The sequence below is a fragment of the Petromyzon marinus genome, chromosome 2 (genome assembly GCF_048934315.1).
Source record: "Petromyzon marinus isolate PM22_M1 ecotype Great Lakes invasive population chromosome 2, UKy_Petmar_22M1.pri1.0, whole genome shotgun sequence".
Classification (NCBI taxonomy): domain Eukaryota; kingdom Metazoa; phylum Chordata; class Hyperoartia; order Petromyzontiformes; family Petromyzontidae; genus Petromyzon; species Petromyzon marinus.
Window position 1 is genome coordinate 23,674,698 of NC_133668.1, and position 16,594 is coordinate 23,691,291.

At 36.5% G+C, this 16,594-nt stretch overlaps 1 long non-coding RNA gene across 2 annotated transcripts in view; it reads left to right on the forward strand.

The window, feature by feature from the left end:
• The window catches only part of LOC116944837 (uncharacterized), an 85,387-nt gene extending 71,363 nt beyond the window's left edge, over nucleotides 1-14,024 (forward strand). For both annotated transcript variants that reach the window (XR_012945917.1, XR_012945918.1), the window contains one exon: nucleotides 11,269-14,024. This is a non-coding gene — a long non-coding RNA (uncharacterized LOC116944837). The remainder of the gene's footprint in view (nucleotides 1-11,268) is intronic.
• Nucleotides 14,025-16,594: the final 2,570 nt, after the last annotated feature.

Consider the following 16,594-nt stretch of genomic DNA (forward strand, 5'->3'; position numbering starts at 1 on the left):
GCAAAGTAACCTCTAAAATACAGCCTATTAGTTATGATCCCTGAAAGCATGGCCTGTAATATACTGCCTCCTAGAGGACAAACGTGTATTCTTACACAATTAAGGAATAAATACTAGTAGGCATGAATACTGGGAGTAGTGCATAGATAGTCGACATGAAGAGTATATTCATAACTGCCAAGTTTGTATTCATGACAAGCTCATTGTTTTTAAAAGCATAACACAAACAATAATAGACGTGTTTTAAACAATTGAATTAAATATTGATTATTTGTTTAAATGTTTATTTCATTATGACAAATCACATACACAGGAGAGTAATCTAATTTCGATATTTAGCCTTATATATATTTTGTATGTCAATTCTGCTCATATTTTCATACCGATCTGTCATGCAATGTCATTTTCCATCTATACAACATAATGCAAAACTCACTCCTTACGACTTTTTGTTTACCCAATGTATTGCAAACTGCAGACGTTTAAATTGACTGTCCATCACTTAACACTTTTATAGCTGCATAGGTAACTAGAATTAGGATGAAAATAGCTCTTCACCACTTGTCAGTAACTCTCCATCTTAAAGAAATCAAGCATTGTTATTACCATTTGTCCATGATAATAACTTTATCGAGGCTGTAGTGAAGTTAAACACACAAGACATCTCTCTTGTTTTATTGATGAGATTTACCACGCGATTCACAAAGCCCTTCAAAAATAGCTGGTTACATAAAATATTTTTCCATCAGATGTATCTGCTTGTGAATATATTTATCTGCCGGTGAAAGTCTGGTTTCACGTGATAATGATTTTGTACGGTCAGAGACATGGAATAAAACTGCATGACAATGTTAGAAGTTTGGCTGTTTAAATTAAACAGAGTTATCAATCTGAGGCCTCATTTTGTTGTATTTCTCATCCTCTCTCCATTCTCATCCTCTCCACTGCACATCTGGAAACTACGAATAAAAGAGCTTCATAGCTCAGCGAAATTTGTTCGGATAAATAAAGATTTTGACAATTTTGGTGAATTGTGTTTTTCCAAACGTTTCCCATTATTTCGAATTCCCTGATGCTGGCTAGGTCCCAGCGCTGTTTCAAGCCCCAAGTTCTGCTGGGGGTTCATCGGCGGCATGAGGGATTTTTTTTGTATTTTAAACAAACTTTACATTTTTTCATGTTTATGTACGTCTTGGAATGTGATGACATTTGTATGCTATATGCAGTCCTACTAATTTGATGTGGTTATTCCAATGACTCGTACTTTAAAATGCTGTATCATGCATATTAATTATTTTATGGAAATTTTTGCAATGTTTCCGATTGATCTGCACTTTTGACAAATTCACGATTCAGGATAAGTTCCTTTTAAATAATAGCGTATTGTATTCATCTTTATCTCTCAAGTTCACAAGGAACTATGCAATCATGGAATAAATTGTGTAATTAGATATCTAAAACATTACTACTGGTGCACATGAGTCCAATTTTGCGTGTATAAAGTGGGAAATGTGAAGGTGGCAGTGGGTCAAGTTAGCTAGACGCAGGTGGTGGTGGGTCTAGGGTTGCTGTGGTACCAATTGGGTGAAGGGAACTATAGCAGTTATTAAATGATAAACAAAATAACCAAAACTAGTTTTTGTTATTTTCTTTGAACCTATCTTCGTGACTTTACCGAAAGACCCAAGAATATGAATTCCTGCAGTCAATAAAGCTTTAAGTCAAGATGATGATAATTGTATATTATTTATTTATTCTGTGCAAATATTCAGATTATCGAACAGCAGTGATTGAAAAACTCTGGAATTACGAAGGGTCTGGAATGTACGCAATGTGGTGGTTATGTAACATACAACTTCAATCGTGCCACAATGTCACATTACTCTATTGCATGTTATGTAGACAATTTACAAAATCACCACACTCTTATACAGCATCTCATCAAACACCCAGTTATTTAACTCAAAGAAAAGTAGTGCTTTGTCCAAGGACCACATGTTACCCTGCCCGCAATGAAGTATTTTGTCACATTAAAAGAAAGTAAAGGGTTATGATGATGCTTATAAATACTGCATAGAAAACATAATTTATAATTATTTGTAGTTCTCATCATTTAAAGATTTCCAGCAGGATGCTCGCTTACTCCAAGTCAACATACCATCAATAAACACTACTGTTTGCTGTCAGAGATGTTATGAAATATACAATTGCTTCTCAATGGAGCCAGCCAATAAACCCACTTCTAAACCAAAGTCCCTGCAAGATGTATAAATTACTGTCACTTTTTCCAGTTTTATTTCCAAAACACATAAAATGTATGTCAACCACTAACATCAAATAATAAACATAAAATATATAGTTTTTTAGCACGTATTAGGTTTTCAGAATACTTTGAAATATTTCGCATATCAGATGACGTTCCCCATTGTTAATGAGTTTGGGACATTTATCTCATTATCTAATACATGTGGCCATAAAATGGTACAATTTAATCAAATCTATTCATTTCATTAAAAAGCACTAACATTTCAGAAAGTCGCACGGATGGTGAAGTCACATTCTTAAAAACCTCCATTGATTATGGCATGTTCGAGCTACACCTATTATGGGTCTGTCAAAAAAATCACCCAAATTAACAGCAAAAATGTAAGTTCTGCTTTGTTTTTAATTAAAATAAAGGAGTTAATCTAAATACGAAGACTGTTCGTAACGATTATAGCTCACAATAAAGTGCACTGCAGCGAGTAATGTTTCTGATTGTTTTAAGGCTAACACAAAGAACCAGATTCATCATCCCACCTCTGCACAGCAATGAAAGTCAAGCAAAATTAAATGTCAGAACATGTAGCGTTAGCTGCGACCTTTTCGTATCCCATTACCTACAGCCTGTTATCTAGCTGAATATGTGGTCGGGAGTATTTCTTGGATTGTTGCAAAGAAAATAATTGCATGCCATTTGCAAGAAATTGAATTTTAAGAATAATGTATAAGCTCTACACACACTGTAAAATATTCAATTTTAAATAAGCTCTCACATAAATAGAGATGCAAAAAAATTGTATGAGTGAATTTAAGAATTTGCATTGCCGTTGAAAACCCCGATGTGAAGGCTGGCAACATGCAGAGAATTACTGGCACTGGGACATTGAATGCAAATATGCATTTGTAAATATGGCCACGTGACGCCACTGCCTATCAATGCACATCAGCACGAAGTGCATAGATGCTAAAATGGTATGACCAAGCAAATCGATAACACGCGTTTCTTGAGCAATGTTGTATTTTTTTGACCAAACGTCTGGCCAAACCATTTATGTCAGCATCAAACATTTGTGTACTCTGTTTATGATGTCAGCCGGTTGATGAGAGCATGCTCTTGATAAAATGTCGAAATGAGATTGGAAGCTGTCTCTTTTAATCGTTTACCAATATATTATAATAATCAATTCATAGCAAGACACTACCACTTGTGTTGTATCCTGGAAAGTATATTTTATTTTAATTCACCTTTATTTAATGGTTGGACTTTGCACCTCTGACATGTATAGATACCAAGTCGAAACTGAGCCAATATATGTTTTTATACAAATGTAGTGACACAGCGCTGACTGCCCTACAGCAGCAGCAACTGTAGGTAGACACTTGGCGCACACGCCATTGAGCATATACACGGGTATGCCGGCAGGGCGGAGGAACTGGGGCAAGGGTCACGGTAGACCTCATAGGGAGGCCCCTGGAACCCTCTGGTGGGTTCGAGAAGGGAGGTGCGGCTATGGTGGAGCCAAGCCACGCCGAGGGGAATATAAGCAGCGGAGAGCGAGAGCTCTGGGCTGCGAGTTCTGGGAGTGGACTCGTCGTCGTTACCGTCTTCGCCCAATGATTGCGCGGCTGGAAAGTAGTTGGCTGTCTCGGTCGGCACCGTCGGTGCAACGCGGGCATGGTCGTGTTTGAGTTGGGCCGTATGGCAGTGTGGTCGTGAGAGAGGAGGCCGGAGTTGTTGGTGTGAACTTAATAAAAGAAAGACGATGCCTCCTGAGACTACCTCGTCTCCGACTGAGTCTGTGCGCTGCACGCCACCCACACACACACGCCTCGAGGGAGAGAAGAAGAAGAGACCTACGACACTACACAATTAATCATTGCAGTCACGCTTATTGGTGATAATGGTGTTGATAACGTAGATTTTCAGAAAAAAATTGATTAGTAATGAACTGTAATTAATCTGTTCATTTGTTTTACATTGTAATATTGCTTGGGCATATATATAGTTGTTTCACATGACAGAGCAAAGTCAGTAAAATAAATATCAAACAAAAGAAAGTGTAGAACTCAAAACTATGAAGCTAAGTTTAAAGTGTACAAATTAATTCACTCCAAATTAAACATTACAATGTGACAATTAATTGCAATTTCAGTTATCTATTCGTGTTATATCCCCTATATTACGAGCTAATTACAAATTGCAGTTCTCTAATCCTGCTATTAACCCTACATTAAAACGAATTACAGGTCCTCATCATGTGTAGACATGTTCTCATGTACATTATTTAAACACGATTGCAAATTGGTCAAACAAAATAACTTCTCATAAAATATTAAGTGAGAGTTAAAGCATAGAAAATTGGCTGGTGTAATAGTACTTTAAGTTGGTTCACAGAAGTCTATGGTGTTGTTTACGAGATGAGACAGATACATTCATTACGGTCGCAATGGCTAACCATTTAAATCAACTTCTCCATAAAAGTGCTATGATCATGTGTGTGGGACAGATTTAAATGATTTGACTCATGAGACAGAACAGGTATTTTATCTGAAGGATACATAAAATAATAACAAGCAAAGAAAAAACCAATTTGGCGTTACCTCATGTGATGAATACCTTATCCAAAACATAGTCTGATAATGTTACTGCACCTAACAAAAAAATCTGAGACATAACATTGCATATATCACCGCATTAAACTACTCTAATAGGTTGTCGCTATATATCAGCACATCTAACTGCTGCGACTAAAAAGTTTTGGAAAATGACTTGTAATTCATAAATGTACCCAATGCAAAATAGCTATGTCATTTTTTTTGCAAAAGCAGCTGAATACAGTACCTTTCATTTCACAACTGTTAACCTGGCAGTATTCCACTGCAGTCTAAGTTTCACTGATTATTATTCTGCTTGTTTACCCAGGAAGCTTCACTGAGTCACGTGACTGTGCTGTGTATGGACCACATCCAATGCCAGGCATCACCTGACTGTGTGTCATGTGTGTAACTGTATGGCAGTTGCCACAGATGACAATGTTTTGACAGTGTCATGAATACTGCAATGTGAAAATTGCACATGTAGTGCTTGACTATGCAATAGTCTTACCTCCGTGTGATTGGAGCGTGGCATCTAAAATAATTGCCTTTCCAGCAAAGAATAGATTTGTGTTCAAGTGACGAAGTGCATTCAGTGGTGGTATAATTTGTCCTCTAAGCAAAATCGGTAAAACACTCTCCTATGGGGAGGAAAAATAATGAAGCAATTTTTGTTGGTAATTGCCTGAAAGTGTCTGGTGAAGACTACTATATTTGGTTTAGTATTCGGGTTACTTGGCAATTACAAAGAATATAGGTCTAAAATCTAAGCATAACCTGGTAATTATATGGTAGCTTACATTGTTCACCTCAAAGTTGCAGGCAATTACCATGAATTACCATTATAAGACACCACTATTTTTTTGAAGCGTTATTACAAACTTGCCTCCATTCGCTTTAAATCCATGCCTTGCTCCATTTATTATAACATTATATAAAACTAAATATAAAACCATTAGTGTTGCAGGAATTAACAATATCGCTCAATTCTAGATTTGAAGCTTTCGTGACTGCAAGGATCCATACTCTTTGGTTATATTCGGTAAAGTATTTTTTTACCTACGTGACTTTACCGAATAGAACCAAAGAATATCGCTCAACTTAATTATTCAAGATTTTTCTCTGTTTACGATAATGTTTTTTTATTAATCCAAGTGAATTTAATGCATGCTGCATGCTGGGTAGGATAATATATCACGGGAATCAGATGACAGAGGAACGGCATGAGCAGAACATTTTACTTTTAAGGGCGCACTACAAACTGGGATATTTATCAGCAATCAGGGTCACAGACAAAGGACAGCTCCTACAGAAGCCTAAACGGTACGGGCAGTGTTAGCACAAAGTGAGTTAATGACATAAAATGAATGTGCAAAAAACACAATGGTCTTGGAATGGTGCCTATTATCTATACATCTGGTGTAAGATATAAATGTGTAGAGTAATGCATGACGAAAGAGAAACAACTGTCTTTACTAGAGTATTGCATGTGCAACTAAAACACTGAAATAAAATTTTACGTAGTTTGTATATAGTACGTCTTCACTCCATATGGCTCTAATGTGCAATAGTGCGTGATTAGAAGCACATTTACTTTAATAATAAAACTTAAGAGAAGCAAGTGTGCTTGTTCACCATGGTCAATTTGAATAACAACATTGGTCGCGAAAGCATACGTGTTAAACTGAACAACAAACAAATATGGTACATATAAAAATATGCGCAATTGTATGCATACTAATTCAATTACACCATCCGGATTGTGCACACTCTTATTGTAATGGCATTGATTTTCACACCTTACTCCTTTATAATCACGAACAAAAAATAAACAAACTAAATGTAACCATAAATGCAATTCGCTGAACTGTGAGAAAACTAACTGGCTTCTTCACATATATAATATTCGCAGTTATTGCTGTGTCAATTCTAAAAATTATTAGTGTAGTCATCTTATATATCGTATCAACAATCCTGAATATTTTATACGTTCTCATCGGGGTGTGATTCAAAGACAATCCTGAAGTGTTCCTCTTCGCATACACACAACTACCATGGTGTGGTCGCCTGTCTTTTGTTAATTACTGTGTTGTTAACTCCTATGGGTTTCAGCAATGGCATAGGATGTGCACAGAAGCTAGTCGTGCATTCAGTGCACACTTAATCAATCTCCGCAACTGACCACTTTTGAGAAATAATCTCATGATGGTAATGATTGCAAATTGTCCCCCAAAAACTGAAACGAATAAACTGCTCGTGTATATTGCTCGGTACCTTACAAGGTACCTCTTGTCCCACAGCTGTTCAATAAACCTGTACCACAGAGCCAAGACCTTCATACTCATCTCTCCATCGGAGCAGGTTGGTGCTGTGATATACGTCATAATAGTACACATGCACCTCTGTGTCAGTCTTCCTCTGCCTTTGTTTACCCATTTATATCATAGGTCTGCTTGGTATGTATGTTGAATTTATTTTACACTGTACATAGCCAACCTTGCTAATCGGAGGTGTGGGGGGAATGACAATAAATGAACACTAAAAGCAGTTGTAAGGAAATAGAGTTTTCAATCTATATTTAAAGTGCACGGCTTCAGTGTCTTCATAATATTGGAAGGAAGAGTGTTGCAGTCGGCAACAGAAGCGCATCTGAAAGCACGCTATGCCGTATTCTGGGTTGGTATATTTCCAAAATAGACTGACAAACCACCTTATGCAGTAGTTACAGCCCATTTACCATATCAAAATAAACTACAAAACTCTAAACTCATTTTACTATTTCGTTTTTACGTTACATAAAACTGTTCTTATGTTGTAGCACCTTTATAATGGTTTCCTACAGTATCTGGCAAGGTAGTGCTGCCATCATGACGTTCATAATTGGACAACTCAACCCTTATGTAGTTGACAAAATCAGTATCACTTCATAGGACATGAAATGACATCCATCATGGGCATGCAGCATTTATAATAATCACTGGCTCTGAGGCCCAAATAAAGATTAGTAGAGCCTATCCCTCATTCGGGCATTGAGATAGATATATTTTTGTTTCGAAAGGCAATATATTCTATACATATAGCGAAAAACTGTTTCAGTTATTTGTTGGAAGGATACAACTGGATAACACATCAGAGTATGTATATGTAGGATAGTTATTCAAGGCAGACTGCAATCAAATTGAGCAAATGAAGAGGCAGATGAAAGCAGGTTGGAGTACTCTTGAAAATTGAAACTTGATTATGAAAACCAATATACCTGAAAAATAACTTTTTAATCAGTGCATATTACATTGTGACATAGGATCAGAAAACACTGACACTGAACAAAACAAATGAACAAAATTAATATCATTAGAAAATTGTGCAAGGAAGCCTGGAGATTTGCACGTTTGAAATTGCACTGCGAGAAAGTGGAACACGGATTAGTGGACATATATAGGTTAAATACCTGCTTATCAATTAAATACTTAATTTTTACTGAAAAGAAAAATAAATGAGCTTCGACATGACACATTACTATATGGGATGTTTCCCAGTGGTTTAGACTAAATGACAGTGGCTGCTAAAGGAGGGAATGAGCCCAATAGCACATTAGTGAGCAATGGAGACAGCCTGGGGAGGCCTTAAATCAGCAGTGGATAGATCATGGCTGATTATGACATTGCATATTTTTCGTTGCGTTGACAGAGTGTTTAGAAATATTTAGTCATACTACAAATAACTAGAAAAGTGAAACAACTTCAACAAAAAATGCTGATTATTAATATCATATGGGATAAGCATGTACACTAACAACGGCATTAGCGAATGACTCAACCTCTGCTGAGTAAAGTTGTATTGTGAATCAGACTCGCTGTAGGCCGATCGTTACCGCAGTGAAACCGTTTCCCCACCTAATTCTCATGAACAACAGTATCAGCTTCATATTCTTGGTTCTTTCGGTAAAGTCACGTAGAAAGAACCAAGAATATAAATCCCTGCAGTCACGAAAGCTTTAAATCAAAATTTAGTATCAGCGTCGTTTGAATTTCAATGAAGGATGCCACTAAACAGAGTATATTTTAAATGGGTGTGAAGGAGTAGTTGACGTTGAAAACAAATATAACATTATTAACTGTAACGTCGTGCATGAGGACTCGAGCGATTTTAATAATACGGGCCCTTTATGATCATTAACGTTTTTGTGTAAACTGCTGTGAGAATGGGCAGCGAATTATATTGTGCTCGTTTTATGTACTTCTTAGAACCATAGCCCGTGGTGAGCCAGTCATGAGTCACTTCAGCAGCGTCAGGCGTCTCCACCACAGTTGAACCCTCAGCACTTTTTCATGTCCATTTCCTACCAAAGGGAATTTTGCTCAATTGAGGGAACATACAGTAGCCACATGTCATAGGTGATATTTAGTCAGACTGAAAAACACATTTCGCTGTCCTACGTCAATCGCAGTGTGGCCATACTTCACTAAACTGGTCGGTGTGGGTTAAAATGGGGAGAGGGGTGGACCAGTTGAGATCTGGAGAGTGGTGGAGCAGTGGTTAGCGCGCTGTGCTACGAATCCAGCTGCCCGAGTTCGATTTCCGCTCATGGTCGCCAAAACCAGTGACGATTATCTGAACCGGTCCTGGGCCTCCTCTAGGTCGACTCAGCCTCAAATGAGTGCTTGTTGCGGAGTATATAAACATCGCCACTCGGGAGACAAAAGCGGTAGGGCGTGGTGGTGCTGGCCAACCACCCACTCATGTGGCGTGCCAACCTTAATAGGTGCTCGCTAACAGTTCTTGCCTCAAGAGTCTGCGAAGGCTTATATCGAACCACTCTTTGTTTTCTCACTGAGAACACAACTATGCCACAGGTAAAATTAGTTTTCTTTTTTTAATGTTTAATTATGTTTATTAACTATTTATCATTGTTAACCATAAATACACAGGCAGAAGCACAATCACAATGATCGCTGCGGAAATAAGTATTGTTTGGTTCATTTTCCATTGTGCATATTTTTGTTTTATTGCAAACATAATTTCACATTTAAAAGTCTGATAATAATGAATAATGGACTTTCAATATGCAAAACAGGTAACTTAAAATATAAGAATTGCCATCATGACGTACCAACATAGCCTGTTTGCGATCATTTTCCGAGCATCTTATTTCACATAATTTCTTATTTTCATATTCAGTTTGTCCTAATTAGAGTTTTTTTTTCCTGAAAACAATACAGTCGTATACTGTTAAGTGTATTATATTATCCTTTGCTGTATATGCATTTTACCACCACATTTGGTAGGCTGCCAAAGGGTAGGATATTTTAACTATTTCACATTGTTTTAAATATAATTAATATAACACAGACATTGTGCAGTGGTCATGTTCATAGATTACCCACTTCCCACGCACAAGCTTGAAATTAGGATTGGCAATTGTGCCTTGATGCTGAGTAGGTGTAAGGTTAATGCATATCCTGGTGTGGTATCCTGGTGTGGAATGTCGAGTCATAGATGACAATATTCATGGAATAAAAGCACATGCTTTATAGCATACATAGCAATGAATGCATAGACATGCATATGGATGTACTTTGCAATATTCTCGAGGAGCATGGGGTAGATTATTCAACCAGGGTACTCAGTGGTAGAGTGAAGTGGCTCGCTCACAATCGGAAAGGTGTAAGTTCAACAACTGGTTGGCAGTTATCTCAGCCCATTATCTCTATGGGATCGATTAAATGAAATGTGGGGAGAAGTCAACATCGTTTTGTCTATTGCAATAATCGCCCCTGCCATATGAATGTGTAACTTTAACCACTGGCTCAAGCCTGTGGACAAAAGTTGAGCACTGCCTCAATGCTAATTTGAAATCACTTTTATTTTTGGGTAGAGTAGTGACATTAGCTCTCATTTGTAGAAGTGAGCTACAGAATATGTGCAAAGCGAGTGTTTGACCCAGATCATCATCGTTGTATTACTAATATGAGCTATAATAATGTAGACTTACAATCTCGACCAACATAAAAAGTCTAACAAAATGTTGGGATGAGATGCACAACATTTAAGACAGTCATAAGAAAAAATACGAAAACTATACTAAAATGTATGTTTATTTAGGATTTAAAATATATTATAGATGAGAGGGAAACCACATTAGTGTGAACCAGTGCATATTATAGAATGTATGCAAGCCTTTTGTGACTGATTAATGATACAATCCATTTTTGTAGCACTATATCATACAATGCTGAGTTACTTTTGATGTTACGCAGAATTGTTATTTCCATGACATCCACTATGGTGCTTTTGTTTGCATGGTGCATTGAATACACTTTGCATTCACTGATCAATCCTAGCTGTTTGTTTGTACATTGTGTCAGATGAAATGTAATAAATGAATTGTTTTGTGTGTGTGTTTTTTTTTAGTTGGTTCGAGCGGCGGGATGGATTCCTCAATGCTTCGAACATCGACCATTTCCCTGGGATACTCAACAGCAGAGAACTGCGCCCTCGTTTGGGAAAAAAAGCTACCACTGTCGGCTCATTAATACCCAACTAAACGTGATGAGAACTTAAAAAATCTACGCCATTCCCTTGGCACCCTGTGCCGTCAGATATCGCTGGGACCAAATTATTCACTTCAAAGCTGCAACGCTGCATCGATAAGAAGCTGACCTAAACATGTCAATCAATGATCTCCACAACATCTCACATCCACGGCCCGAGATCAAAAATGGCGGTTTGGAAACACAGCACAAACTGTGCGTGATGCCAATTTCAGAATCGAAATTGCGTGGTACTACAATATACTCTCCTGTGTGTGACTGCGGCTACGCGTACCCAACCCTGGGTCACATAATTTCACACCGCCTCAAATATAAATTTGAAAGCCGTGTAGCAATGTTAATCCGCTCTCACACAAAGCAGTTTAATGGCTAACTAACTTAGATATTAATCTGTTCGCAGTTAAATTTAATTTAGCCATCTGAAAGAATAATGTATTGTTTATGTTAAATCAGGTGTTTGCATAGTGATCGCATAATTAAACAAAATATATTATTTGTTTGTAAATTAAATATCAACTGACTGTGGAAAGTGTTAGCATTTTTAAGAGGATATGGAAAGAGTATGTTATTAAAGCAGAATTTAAATTATTTGATTTATTGCCAAGCAGTAAAACTAAATTTTTCATGACTCCAAAAATATGATTTGATTATTTCTCAAACAATGTCAATGTTTTTTGGGGAAGTTCGGACTAAGTAACACTACCATACATTCATTTGAATATATACATTACGTGTGAAACCAACTGGTTTTTCAGGCCTTCGTCAGATATTCCACTATGTAAAGGCCTCCACATTGTCAGTCATGGAGGGGGTTTGACCACAAGTGTGGATTACTGAAGGGGTGCTGGAGAAAGGTCAATCGAGATATCACTCACCATCATGAGCAGTTGCTTTGAATTCAACTTAGACTGAGGGGTTCGTAGCTTAGTTCGTAAAACTCCTATTCTAAAACAAGGACATTTCATTAAAAAAAACATTGCTATGTTGCTCCATAATACCAAGAGAAATGTGATGTCTGCCAGTTGGTGCAAATTCTTTGTTCGCTGATAAGCGGAGTTCTTTGGAAGCGTTTAATCAGATGCCAGCATTGTAATAACCCTGCAAAAGAAGTCTGCACACCATATAAAACACTGTGCAATGGAATGAATGTTAAGATAATACATTTGTGGAAGAAATATGATGAGAAACAAATGTGCTAACAGGTGTAATAAGGGATATGAAACGTGTTCAATGCAAAAATATAGTTGCATTAGTCGTTAACAAAGTGGCTAACTAGAGTTTATGCATTTTCACGAATATTACTGCTATCGTGAATACAATGATTGACGAAATAAATCTATGTGGATTTCTGATGTTACTTTTATATTTTAAGTTATACATTGTTCATTGATGGCTCCAATCAATAACAGTAGTATGTATACCCAGGGCTATTTACTAAAAAAGACACACCTCTACAATGAAATTTGATAAAGTAAAAAAGGCACTGCTATATTTATCAACAAATGCTTGTCGAAGGCTCAAATGCCATTCTATTTAGTTTTATTTCTTTCATTTATTCTAAATGTTATTTTTTACCTTATTCATTCGTCATTGCTGTGAGCCATGACGTGTCTCGATATTGCTTGAGCAGAGATAATGCACAAACTTCGACCATTAATTCACTTGCATAGTATGTCTGAATGAAAGCTAGCGATAGACACATCCCAAAATAGTCTGGGCAACTGGATCCTTGTAATATGTCAGCCGTCTGCTGGTACCTAGTAGTTTCCTCCACTCCAAAAAGAAAAAAAATATATAGAGTTTAAATGAGCTGTAGGATTTTCAGTACAAAAACAACCAAATGCCTTCAAACGATTGAAAAGACAGCAAGCCAAAAACTGAAACACTATAAACAAGATTTTTGTAAATAAAAATCAAAGGATATAGGAATTAATGTATATCACATCAATAGGCTCCTTTGAACTGCAAACTTGATATTGCAGATAATAAACCAATTCAGAGGCTGTAGCAGCTAGACATTGTGCTGTTTATGTGTTTGTGGCCCTTGGTGTTGATGATTGTGGTTAAGTTGCATGACGATTTCAACCCACAACACTTTAAATTATAATGTGAGTTGTGTTTGCCTGATTGAGCTGATGCAAAAATATTCCCTCTCTTCTGCGTAGGACACTGCTCGCTTACACATTGGTACGGTTCTGTGATAAGAAACGATTACAAGATGGCTATCATTTAGCCATCAATGGAAAAATGTAAGACAGCATTTCAATAAAATAATATGTCCATTTGCTTCCAAATATATGACATTTAAAAAAACGAATTATGCTTTCATTTTAAAATACTGTAACAACAGCCATGAAAAAGAGGACAATACACATTCTGATTTTAAAAATGAATGAAAATCTGATGTTAATTTCCATCATGTAGTTATGCGATTTCTCAGTCACAACATAAGAATGAACTCACATTTGAATGAAATGTTGCAATCTTTCATGGCTTAACGCTTGTTCAATATTTCTGATTCTCTCACAATTAAATATCACCTGATTCAATAAAATAACTGTATGTGCAAACAATACAATAAATCTTTGCTCCAAATAAATTTGTATTATTATTCAACATGATCATTGCACTGCTGAATGAATGGATGATAAAATAAAGAATTGTACAATAGCAGGTTGAAGTGCTTTGGAAAAACCGAACTGGATAATGAACACCAACATTCCAATATGCTTTAAGAATGTTTTCGAGGAGTTACATTACCTGCTATGACATACGGATAGGAAACATGGACACTGACAAAGACATCTTAAAACGCATTTATATATTTATATACATTTATTTTACTCGTTAAACTATTCCGAGAGTGTACTATTTATATATATATGTTCTATGAGTGCTGATTTTAATATGCAGAATTGTGTTATTCAACAAAATTATTACTTAACCCATAACACACTGCCCTCTATAACATTTAGATGATTGACTGATATGTTTTTCAATTTGTGGCTCGGTACTTTTATTACCACCCACTCCATCAAAAAATAATCATCGTTTTTCCTTTGGTTAAAAACTAAGTGAGCAAACCGATTTGATCATACAGTATGACGGCAGCAGCGGCACACCACCACTACTCCGCAAAAGCACCTTGGAAATTATTTTTTAAATGTCAACGGGATCTTGTATTTGGAATTGTAATGAAATGTCAAGTAAAATGAAAATACAGGCTTTATCAAATGGAAAATGTTGGCTTAGTTTGTAATTACAATTTAATGGAACGCATGTTTGATTCACTCCCCATTTCCGATTTCACTGTAGCATGTGCCGAGATCGCTGTTGCGTATGACAAATCTTTAGGACATGTGTTAACCTGTTTTCATTGGGTAACTGGAAGTAATGATGTTCTGAATATACGCGCACACATACATTTTTAGTGTGGGCAGATATACACACAAACCCACAATTCTGGAAGCAGCACAGGCCAAGTTAATTGACCTCAATTCATATCAACTGAGCTCAATTGTGAAATAAGGTATGTCAGCTGTCCATGCACTACTTTAAGAATTCTGGAATTACATAAAATGGCCAACCAACACTTACATGGCTGTGAGATAATCACAGGTATAGTTAAAATTTTACAATAAATTTAGTAAACGGCAACTTAACCACCATTTTAAAACAGTTCTATGTAACGTCTGTTACAAGAGACAGACATTATCATCAGCTTTAATTAGGCTAAAACGTAAACCATTCAACAGTTCAACGAATTAGCATTTTCAATGTTATTCGTACTTGTGCAAATATATATCAAAAGAGTTTGAGAGTTTACAGAATTTGATGCAGCTATGTATGCATGGGTTTATATTTATATATTTACATGTTGATCCTCATACAATACTAATTACAGTATATACATACTCTTTGCTTCGTTCGGCAAAGTCACGAAAGAACCAAAAAGTATGGATTCCTGCAGTCACGAAAGCTTCAAATCAAGTATATACATGTTTGAAAGCATCTATGACTTGTGAAAACGTCCAGACTATGAATACTATATATGTGTAGGCTGTGTTGTTTCTTGAAACCATATATTTCTCAAAAAAGTGATTTCTTGCTCAACTCCCGTTTACAGCTCTGAGCCAGTGGTGTATATTCCACATTCCTAAGGCGAAAGCAAATACCTCCAGAGGAGAAGCACTTTTAATATTTCCGCAACGTGGTACTGATATTGTCCATCCTGGAGAGATCATAGACTGATTCAACCTCCAACTAGAATTTGAACTCGCAACCTTCTGATTGAATTTATTTCCTCTCACGCTGAGCTACCGGGCCAGAACACCTTATTTAGGTTGCTTCATGTTTATATTGCAACTTACGATTTAACTTACTGTAATATTTGCCATCAAGTGCCATTTAAACCAGGCCTCCACACTTTCTGAATCATCATTGCTACATTCAATTAAAAGACAATTGAATGGCATATTAAATATCGTAAAGGCTAATTTTCTAACGTGGTATAAGTCCACAGTGTCCACTGGACAATATTTTTCTGACTGCCAAATCCCAAAATATCATGATTAATCAAGTAAATCTAGATATATTTGTTTCTCAGATTTACATCACCTTTTGGGGACCTTTTTACTGTAGTTAAAGCTGGACTTTTTTTGCAAGTAATAGGTTAATTTTTGGCCAGTGGTCAAGCCCTTTAAGTGTTGTGTTTAAGTGTTGTGTTTCCCATTGTGTTAGGATTCAAATGTGGTATGTCAGCAGGTAAATGCGTGTGAATCCACATCTGAAAAGTCTATTTAATTTTCTTACATTTGTGAACGTGTTACATCCACTGATAATCTATTCAATATTTAAAGACTTGTATTTTCTGGTATTTATGAAGGTCAGGTTAAGCATAAAATGTGTGAATAATATAGTAACTATTATATTTATAAAACACTCAAACAATCATCAACATAGCCTTAAATTGAAAAATATATAATCATCGACTTTTTGGGCATAGGGCCACCAAAATGTCGTCTATTATGTTTGATTTCAATGCAGTGTTATTGACGAATGTGCTTAGGTTTATTGTACCCACAGCCGAAGCAGTATCACCAAATAATGTATATGTATACGTATATAATGCTGGCAGAGACTCGCCGTTAATTATAAGGCAACCACGGCTCTAAAATTGAACACCA